This window comes from Mycetomoellerius zeteki, unplaced genomic scaffold (assembly GCF_001594055.1).
Source record: "Mycetomoellerius zeteki isolate Tzet28-1 unplaced genomic scaffold, Tzet1.0 scaffold5, whole genome shotgun sequence".
Taxonomy (NCBI): Eukaryota; Metazoa; Arthropoda; class Insecta; order Hymenoptera; family Formicidae; genus Mycetomoellerius; species Mycetomoellerius zeteki.
Window position 1 is genome coordinate 24,204 of NW_017257500.1, and position 11,514 is coordinate 35,717.

The window sequence follows — 11,514 nt, forward strand, 5'->3', positions numbered from 1 at the left end:
AATGCGCATCACTTCTCACGGTTTTAGTAGCGTGTCGGCTGGTTCACGGTACGTGAAGATTTATAATGTCCCGACTTTCGGTTCAACGGAGGCACAGTTAGCCAGCGTGCAGCTAGGTCGATCCCTTTTTCATCGTCAAGAAGCGGAAAGAGTACCGCGGAAGAAACTAGGAAAGAGGTCGACGAATTCTCAAGTACCTGAATATTCAAAGAGCTCTAAATATTCACGAATGTCAGATATAATTTAATATATATATATATTCTGAAGACAAAAGACGTGTGCAATCTTTTCGTGTTATTTGTTATATTTATATAATAATAGATTGTAGCTAAAAACACACTTGTCATTGGAAATAATGTAGATCCTACGTAAGCTATGAATAGATAGATATATGAGAAAAAATGGTTTGAAGACGAGAGCGTTCAATTTTCATCAGCGATAAATGAAAACGTTTATATAATTTCAAGGAACAAGCGACGAGGCGATTCGGTATGCGAAGGAAATATCATTTACACCGTCGTACATGACGGCGGCAGTTTCATCGACAAATTCAGTAGATTAAATCGCGCCACACAGTTTGATTGTTCTGAACAGACACGTCGACTCGACACTGTCCCAGATGACGGAATATCGGGACAGTTAAGCCAACCAACCGACCGAATTGATTGCGTCGAATGTTGCTGAGTTGGAGAGGGATCCTCGACTATCCTGGTCATCGAATCGTATCGATGTCGAGTTCGCCCCTTGACAGAGACCGTCAACAGCCAGTGCATGAAAGTTTTGAACGTTTACCTGACCAGATGTTTCAACACACTCGAATCGATATAAGGTTTAACGTCGGTTATCGATGTCCGAGACGGGTCTAATCTGGGTCGTTGCAAACTTGAAACCACGTAAAGCTTCGTATATAAATAAACTGTCGCAGATAAATGTGTTTCAACGATCTGTCCAACGACTGATTAATTAATCCAATGTACGCGTGGCTCAATTTTGTTTGAATCTCAATGCAAGAGGGAATTTTGTGTAATTCAGTTAGAACATTAAACTGTCGAATGTTACACAGTAAAAAAACATTTTGTGTTAAAATATTTGTTAAAATTTCTGTATTGAATTTTCGATACATTCGAGTGTTAATTTAACTGATTTAACATAATATGACTTTGTTATTTGAATATCTTGTGTTAAATTGATATTCAACATTTCTTACATTAATTCTTAATATTTCTTTTAAAATAAATTATTTTATGTAATTTATTTATTTACAAATTATGTTAAAATAACATAATTTATGAATAGGTAAATAAATCACATATAAAAAGAATATATTTTAAAACGTAGACTCTGAGAATAAAATGTGTTATATATGTATAATGTAACATATTATAAATATTGTATGTTCATCTTATTGAAATAATATGCTCCCAATTTATTGCAAATTTAGTGTTATATTTGTTATATTTAGCTGTGTTATATTTAGTATTAGTGTTTATTTTTTATGCTAATCTTTTACATAATATTTGTGTTACTTTCTATTATATTCTTATACATATATGTTTAAATTAACATAAAAATTTGTGTATGTGAATTGTGTTAAATTCAACACAAATTTTTCCAACTGTATTTACGTTCAGGTAAAATATGATGAAAAATCTTCGTCGATTCAGATTAACCGGAAAAATAATTTTGTCATAAACTATTTAGATAACGGCAGTAATAAAATGGTACAAAACTTTTTTCTGTTTATGCTTGCCATCAATATAATGGCGGAAATCACTATCTGGTTGCTGTCCTAATGCTCGAGTTTCTATTAAACTTCCTCCTTTATCCTCTCTACAAGCACTGGAACGACCAGCTCCATTCTATGCGGCAGAGCCGCAATTTCAAAAATAAGATCACCGCGATCGGCAGTCATTATCGGATCCCAGTTTACCGGCTCGATTGGAATCCTTTATTCCGCCGATTGTCTTGCCTGTCCCGGCCCGTGAAATGCGCGGCGCGCACGATTATTGTGCGAATCGTCCCCGAAGGTAGCGACATTGTCGTTTTCCTCAGCACAATATATACGTGTCGTGCAACGTGATTACCATGTTACATGATTTCACTGCTGATGCTGCGAAGGCAAACACCTGGCAGAAGTGGTTGTCTGATTTAAGCTCGGTGTATGCGCGTGGATCATGTTGAAGGAGAACGCCTCTGAGGGTACTCAGAGATCTCCTTGCAGGAAATGGAAACACGCCGAGAGGGCTCTTTAGATCTTAATCGACAGTGTGTTAAAGCTGGTCCGCTACTGCAGAATGGAACACAACGCGGAAATGCGAATGGAGAACGAAAGGTAAAGGGGAAGGTGAAGAAGGTAGGAAGCGCGGGAGAATCACCGGTTAGCCGCGTGAAGAGACTCCGTAAAAGTGAAATACTACCACGGACGCCCGGCAATCTCGGGAGCCTGGTGACAATTTTTTATCTTTACGAGCACAGCGCAGCCGTTGTTCCTATTGCATAAGTGGAAACAAGAAGAATTATGCAGTTACGTAAATTATGGCAGTGCCACGGAAATGGCTTCCGCCGGTCTCGCTACTCTCGCGGTGTCACCGCTCGTAAGAAGTGATGGTGTAAGAAAAAGATGAAAGAGACAGAAAGAAAAGAATAGAGTGGAGAATCGCGAGAAACGAGGAAATAGGAATAAAATAAGGAACTACGGACCAGATCATGTGGTGAAAGGCAGGATGATTCTGTGAATTGAGAAATACGTCATAAAAAATATTATGCATTTAAATTTTAAACTTTTACAGTATAGATCTATATTGAAAGAACTTGCTGAAGTATTTAAAAGTAGCTACTATTATAAATCTAAAAATAATTTTGAAGCCATTAAATTATGTAAAAAACTTAAGTACAATGAGTGTTGCTGCAAAACATTTGAACATTCTAGCAGCTTGAGCATCCTACATACAATGAGTGTAAAAAGAGTTCATACAAAGGAGATATCTTTTAAAAAAACCTTATTTTAAAAAAATAAACACTAATTAGTAATTTATTAATAAAAAAAATAGATCGTATGCACATATTTCTCAAAATTGTTTTACCAAAAACGAATGTGTAATAATTAAAATATATCATGTTAATCATAAGCAAAAATGAAAAATTGTATTATTTGGACTCACAAAAAGTACAATCAAAAGATTTAGCTTTTAAAATTGTGAATGTGGTTATTTTTGCAAAGCTTTTTTTATGTTAAAACAAAACGTTCATATTAGACCAGAATTTATTGTTGATAAATTACTAATTGATATTAAGTATAAATTTTTTACAAAATTTTTTTATAAAAATGTCTTTTGTACGTTCATAACTTTTTACATTCACTGTCATTTTTATAGTAAAAAAAATTATTTTCAAATTTATTTAGCTGAATTTTTTTAGATACTTCAGTAAATCATTTTTTTTTTCATTTAAGCTTCATTTAAATTTGATATTGCGTTTTGCAACGCATACCTTCGCTTTTATACCGAGAAGTCTCCACTTTCATGAATGGCTTAAAATGAATTGTTTTGACAATATTTCTTTTGCCAAAGCTATTTCAGCATTATATTCAAAATCCGTTAGAAGGACTGAGCGCGTATAGAAAATCGAGCTAATGCAATTATTTTTGCAGTTTGGAATTTACGAAGTACGAGAGCACGATATTAAAAATTCGACCTGTCGATAACAGGAATTTCAACTCTGGCTTTTCGCACGCGTACATGTTGCGAATGAAAAACGGTAGAAAGTCCGTAGCCCGTTGAATTGCGTATATACGAAACGAAACGCACGTGCGTGTCGTTAAATCTGTAAGCTAAAATGCTTGTACCACCATACGCGTCCATGCAGAAAAATATTCATCAAGGGGCCTTTATAACGTTGAAAAAATCAAGATCTAGTTTGCACAAAAAGGATACAAAAATAATTGATTTTTTTTTAGCGCGCAGCTCCTTTTATTTTATTTTTACCATTTCACAATTTGTCTTTTCCACACCTCGCAGCAGATTCAACAATAAAGATTCGTGAAATGTTTCTGTGAGATTTCCTAATATATCAAAAACTGTTATCCTCGAGGGAAATAAGAAGGGCATAAGACAATGGAGGGTTGAAATAGGGAAGTGGCGTGGACGAAGGGGTGAGACAAGAAAGTCTGTGAACATAAATAGCTAACGTGTCAAAAGCAGGCCGAATCGCTCGAATGGTGCACGAACCGGTCAATTGCAGTCCATACTTGGAGAATCGAAGTCAGTTGCTAAGCAGAGAATCGTGTATTGCCGCACGAGCGGGAACTTTCCGTCTCGAAATCCCTTCATCTCGTTGATGTTGATATTGGATGCGGAACTTGAGTCACAATGCTATATTGTTCGTTGGTGATGAAAAAAAAACAATTTAGAAATATTATTGGATTTTTTAAAGCATGACAAAGTATCTAGATCTCTTCAAGTATTCATTATCACTTGATTATTATTGATCAAAATCTTCTTTGACGTACAAGGAAAGGGATTCAACTGTCCCCCTCCGATTTTAATGAGCTTTTAGTATGTTATTCTCCAAACAAAAGTAAGCGACACGTATTTTTTTATACGTGCCCATGCGCACTTTTAGGGAGCGAAACACCCTTTAGAAAAAAAATCGGTTCTTCTCTTTCGAAGCGAATATCGCCAGAACTGTAAGAGATAGAACAAATTTTCAGAATGAAAATTGAATGGCTTCAAAAATACTTTAGAATTATAATAAAAAAATTTTTAATTATTTATTTATAATAAAAATTATTTGTAAAGAAAAAAATTTTTTTATTATATTTGTAAAGTATTCTTAATGCCATTCTGAACATTTTTTTCTATCTCTTAAGGTGCCATTACATGCAAGCGTCGAGCGTCGACCATCTGCGCAGAAGATTACTGCTGATTGTTGCGCAGAAGTTTGAATCTCCAGACTCCTGCGTAATAATCTTCTGCACAGCTTCTTGACACAAAATGGTAAATTATGAGAGGTTATGTTCTGATATACATTACTATTCTAACATATAATGCTGAAAATTTATATTTATTTACATTATATAATGTAAACTACAAGATTCCACTATTAGTGTATCTCGTACATTAAATTCAATTTCAAAAAGTAAAATTATTAAACATATCACTGCGTATGTTCTGACGCTCGATGCTTGACGCTGCCATGTAAAGGCACCTTTATAGTTCCGGCGATATTCGCTTCGAAAGAGAAAAATCAATTTTTTTCCAAGGGGTGTTTCATCCCTCAAAAGTAGTTAAAAGTGCATATGGGCACGCTTAAAAAAATACGTGTCGCTTATTTTTGTCTGGAGAATAATATACTAAAAGCTCATTAAAATCGGAGTGGGACAGTTGGGTCCCTTTTCTTGTTAGTATCTTTTTATGTATATTCTGTATATCTTTTAATACATTTAGTTCTGTCTATTTTTCCTTCTGTAATCTGGTTTATGTCTTACTTTTAATTTTATTTTATATTCAAGTTTAGGTTCTCAGGCAGCATTATTGCTAATATCTCACCTTTTGATTGTGCTCTGTTCTTATTTTGCAATTGATATAGTATAATTTCTTTTTTATAGTATTTCATATTGGTACAATATAACTGTTATTATTATTATATTATTAATATCATAATCATAATATTTGATAATTATAAAAATATGTATAGTTCATATTTGCTTATAAGAGGCAAAGGTTAATTGCAAACTTTGAATTGCAAATCTCTCGCGGGAAATAAAGGAGACGTCGTGACGACCGTTTGCATATTTTCTTCAAGAGTGTCACGAATGCAACTCAGCAAAAACTCGTCACGGCGCAGCCTTTTGAGTAATCTCCCTTTTTTTGTCACAAAATAACTAATCCAACAAGTACGTAATTTTGTGAAAGTCGCGCAGAAGCTTAATATATAAAGCTTTTTTTTTAAATACGTCTATGATTTTATGTATATATAATATTTTCCTTAATAAACATGGAGGTTTCCTCTTTAAATACCTAATTTTTTCTTGCTCTAATTAAAAGCCTTATTGTTTAGCTCTCTCAACTTTTATTATATATTGCTTCAATAAATATCAATGCATTTTGCTTTAGCCGCAGAGTAATCAAAGTTTCGCGCTTCTCGTTTGTTTCCCTGAAAATAGGGAATAGAAATTTCCCTGAAATTGCTATCGAAATGCGTACTACCCATATATGTAATACTCCTATATTACTAACGCCAATTAAAAGCGAAAACACCACGGTGCAGACGAATCTATCTACCTTTCACTTAGATAGTGTAGCGCACACGCGCACCACACTCGAATACACTGTGGAAGTGAGAGATCCGATATTCCCTATCTCGTTGTCTTCGCACACCCCCCACTCCCAAAAAGAGATTGCGTTAGCAATATAGTAGTATTACATGTATGGTTCTACCGGGGCAGCGCATGGTTCTTCGTTTCGCGTTATCGCCACCGCCGCTAAAACGAAACGTTTTGTTTTACCGGAATATGTGTGAGAGCCACCGACAACGAGTGCGACGACGACAACGACGAGTCGCGTTAACTTGCCTACGAATATGTGAGCGATGTAAATTCCGCACGTCGACGGAAGTGCTCCGTTACAGTTGCAGTTGCATTGGCTCCTGTCTTCTCTGCGGAAACACGCTGCGGCTTTCGACGAACGTCTGGGAAGCACGTCGTTGGTATTTTCCCGAATGGCAGGACGAAAGTGGCTTTGGCCGTTAGGAGCGGCGGGCTTTTTAGAAACAAAGGGGGATCCGTCACGGTTAACATTTTCTTTCACTCGCATTAATAATTGTAAACTCGAGCCGTAACCCGTTGGGAAAAAAGTTACACGTAATTCTACTTTAACTCTTTTAATGTGGCATTAATTCGCTCAAGTGCCCAGACGATGTCACGGTAATTTTGTATAATAGTATTTGTAAGAGATTCCAGAAAAACTGTTCAATTTTTCAATATTATGGTGCCTGCAAAAGTAATGGGATTTTCTGATTTCTAGGATACAGCGACTCATAAAAAAATAAGATATTTCTTTCTGAATAATTTATTTGTATATCGAAACGATTTCTGGATGATAGAAAAAGTTTTGCGCACGAATTCGATTCCCATAGCGATACAATCGGACTAATGCAATCGAACTTTTCCGAAAGTTCGGATAAATCCAAGATTCGGTAAAATCGTACCGACTCGAAGATTTTCTATGAATTTTTAATCGTGCACGTTCGCGATGCCGCCTACCAGAATCCGGGATTTTCCACCTTACGTTCCGAACGTGGAATAAGATGCGAATCTACAGAATACCGTTAAAGTACCATGCATGAGAACGTGACACGAAATACTCATTGCAAAGGAGTCAACCGAACAGTATGTGTTATGTAATCGCAACATCTGTCACGGTTAGCAATCCCGTTTGTTTTCGTTTCCGTCAATTTGGAGCAAATGCAATCTATGCTGTATAGCGTGTATAGCAAATCTAAAAGGCAAATGGAAAAATATATATCCTGATGTATTTTATGATCATACTCGCAACAAGCTCATCTTCATCTCTTTAATAGGTCTAGACTGTAGATTTAATAGGTAGACTGAGAAAAAACGTTGTTAACTTGACCAAATTAGTTTAATTTGTTTTTATATCTTTCATTTGTGAGAATGTGTGTATTTAGTTAAATAAAGACGAGCTAAACTAACTTAGTCAAGTTAATAACTTTTTCTCTCAGTGTTTATTTTAGCTATATCGCAACGGTTTTATTCGTTATAACGAATATCATCACTAAACCTTTAAGACTTTATTTACGTCTTGAGATGTACGTTTGTGTTGGGTTAGACGTGACGAGGACGCGATAAATCTCTCTTTGTCCCAAAAGGATGCGGGTCGGTGCACCCGTCATGCCATTTCTACTGAATATTTGAGCAATTTCTACGTCCGCGGTTGGTTTACACTTGTACCACATCCCTAAAGTCATTCACATGCGTCTTCGCCCATCGAAAAACGCCCCTGGGATCGTCTGCGACTCTCTCTCTCTCTCTCTCTCTCTCTCTCTTCTTCTTCTTCTTTTTCCTCTTCCCCTCTATTTATTTACCTATTTATTTATCGACTATCTTTCTTCCTCTTTTTTTCTCTATTTCCTATTTCTGATCATTTGCTGCGCATTGAAGGACGAATGATATCCGATAGTACAGTTGGATAAACGCGCAATGGGAAAGACCGGTCTTACTCTATACATAAAATATGAATGAACTGGCAAGTGCATTTCTTGCAGGAAGAACTTGAGAAAATTCCTTCGCCGTCATTCGCAACGAGTGACGCGTATTTTATTTCCGTAGACACGCCGGCCATAGACATGCCAGCATAGATGGAAATAAGCGGAAAGTGTACAAATAAAACAATTAGTGGTATTCTGCTTTGTAAAAATAAAAGAATGTACGTATTGAAAAACAAAGCTCGAAAATAAAATTACGTATGAGATTATATATGATTATATTATATATGAGCGCAAAGTTTTTGAAGTTAATCAGAAATGAGAGAAAGGCAAACACAGACGTTATGATTTGATTAAATATCGTTCCTAACGCTGTACTATCGATAATGGAACAAGAGCTTAGGTAGTTCCCCGCCGATAAAGTTCTTAGAGCTCTGTTTGAGCGTGCAACTAACAGCTCGAAGCATCACCGTGGTGCAAATTCAATTCCTCCTTGATCGACAAGGACTTAACCATACCACTGTCGCAAACACAATCAAAATTTCTGTTACGGAACATCTACGATGATTAAGACTATGTAGAAATCGATTAATTGGAAATCAGCGCGAAAGGAGCGAATTAAATAGAGCAAATTAAATGGCCATTGATCAATTAAGAATATACTATAAAAAATATAGAAACGATTCGAGAAACTTATAGCGCTTCTTTCGATTGTTCTAGTCCAGTCTGTAATGCCAATTTACCGGTAAATTTAGTTCACTTTTCGGTAATCGAAATAAATTCAATGAGCCACTCAGAGACATTAATAGTATAAATAGAACTGGATCAATTACTGCAATTTCCTAACTTGGAAATGGCTGAGGAAAGTTTATTGTTACTGTTTCCTAAGCTCATCGATGAAGACTGTCGAGTGTCATCCCTTTTGCTCAGACTATTCCCTAGCGTGAAGTTTCGCAACGACCCTTCTACGTGACACTTTCGCGAGAAACTTAAAGTTTGACAAGTGGAAGATATATTCTTGAGAGGCGGCATTGTTCTTAAGTGATTGCCTAGAAACGGCATCGTTTACAAATAGACCGGTATTCAAAGTTAACCCCAAAGTAACACGCCATATTATAGGTATGCCTGCAATTAGTCGTCAAAATCATCACTGTTTTAATTTCTATTCGATTTTGTCGAGCGTCTTGTCGTTGAGATAAATAGGTATATATCCTCTGGTGTATCTCTTGTAAAGTGTTTTAATAAACCCAGTTATTCAAAATATATCTCTTTCAAAATATTGCCGGCCTTTATGAAGAGGAGGATATACCTAATGCTCTTAAAGTTCTCAGCGATGAAATTTACATATTAAAAGTTAAGTAGCTACTTTAACAGTAATGGACAGAGCTGGCGTATCAGGGAGTTGAAGTGAATTTGGAAACGACCACTAATCTGTTGGACTAACCGTCCTTCGTCATGTAAGCGAACAATGGTGCTGTAGAACTTTGAAACATGCTCCATCCATTTTAGTAGTTTTCAGAGGATCAGCTCGATCGGTAGTTGTTCAAAATCTAGTTTCGCGAAATTTAGTGTTTATTTTACAAACACTTTTAAAGTGCCGAAACATTAAAGACACATTAAATAATTATTTGCTATACACTGGAAAAAGAGTTGGATTAATTGGAATTCTAATTAAAAATGAGCGAATTTTCCGAATCTATTATGATTCTATAATAATTAATAAAATCAAAATTTTGAACGATATGATTAGAATCTTCTAGTTCATTCATTTTCAATGAAAAATTTTTCTTAATATAATTATATGGAATTGATTGTAATTAAAAATACACAGAAAGAGTAGTTTTGCTGAAATATTTAAAAATTTAACTGGATATACTAAAAATAATTTTGTTGGACTATTAAAATAATTATGTAAGACGCTCAAAATGGTTAGAATTTTTTACAGAGCATTGCTCACCATGTTTAAGTTTTCTATATAATTATTTTGATGTCTAACACAATTATTTTCTGATCTATATTTACTTACATTTTTAAATACTTCATCAAAATCGTTCCGTCTATAACGTCAAATTAATTACTGTTTTTATTTAATTCTTTTCCATTGGTAAACAGCATTTGCAGAGTGTAAAGTACGACACTAATACGTATCGCATTAATACTATTTTTATTGTTCTTACGATTAAAATGTGTGGTGCAACGAATAAATAGTATATATCATAAGGTTTGATACTATTATTGCGTTATAGCGTCAGCTTTTCCTGTGCATACGCACAGACCGCCGTGAAATCACCGCAGCAATAAATCCGATATCACCGTGTTCCCGATGGATCTCCGATTGAACCAAAAACATTTCGGTTCCACTTTGGTGAAACCATTTTTCGTTTAAATTCTCATTGAAATCCGTATATTTATGGACGACACGTCGATACAAGCGGGAGAGGGGCGCATTGAACACACCAGATTTACGATTAAACTCTCAGTTGAATATGGCTGACGCGGTCAAAATCGGTCATTCTATCGCAACGAGTCGAGAGCGGACAGAAAGTGTGTTTTAATTCTGTTTGACACCATAATCGAACTTTAAAGCTGTTAATCCGGTAAATTTCGAGAGATTTGTTTCGAAAAGAAATGCAATCAAATCGTATTATATTTCAATATGCGAATACCTACGTTATTCTTTTTCCAATTCCATTTTACGCGTGGCTGCGTCATAAATAATAGCAAACAGGATTGATAGCACTGGTTGTAACTTTTTTTTTTACATCGCGCATATGACGCGAGAGAAATGCATGTTATTTTTGCGAAAATAATTTTATAAAGCGAGATAGATTTATAGAGGGATATTACGTGTTTCATGAAATTGTGTCTGATGCCATAATCGGAATGCGCGTTTGTGGTCTTACAAAATCTCATAAACTTCACAGAGAATTCAGAAGGAATGAAATATTACGAATATTATATGAATAACAATACATTATTATCATTTACGTAATACATTCTTATTCAATATTAATTTTTATATCGTTCTTTTACTTCAAAAGTAGTACAATTAAAAAAACATAATTTTCAAATTATTACTACATATGAATGAGTTAATTAAATATTATCTTATCTCAGGCTTGGTTTTTTATTTTTTGATTAATTAAAATGATTTAATTTTAACCTCATTTAATATGATAATGTAAAAATTGCATTTTTCTACACTGAAAAAAATGCATGTAATTTTACATGGAAATTACATGTATACGACTGGAAAATTATCTAAATTACATAAATATGCTTGGAAATTTA

General features: G+C 34.9%; 1 protein-coding gene across 1 annotated transcript in view; it reads right to left on the bottom strand.

Annotated features, from left to right (window-relative positions):
• Nucleotides 1–11,514, bottom strand: part of LOC108727495 (dipeptidase 1) — a gene marked incomplete at its 3' end in the record, with an annotated part of 89,738 nt that overhangs the window by 16,780 nt on the left and 61,444 nt on the right. The window lies entirely within an intron of this gene.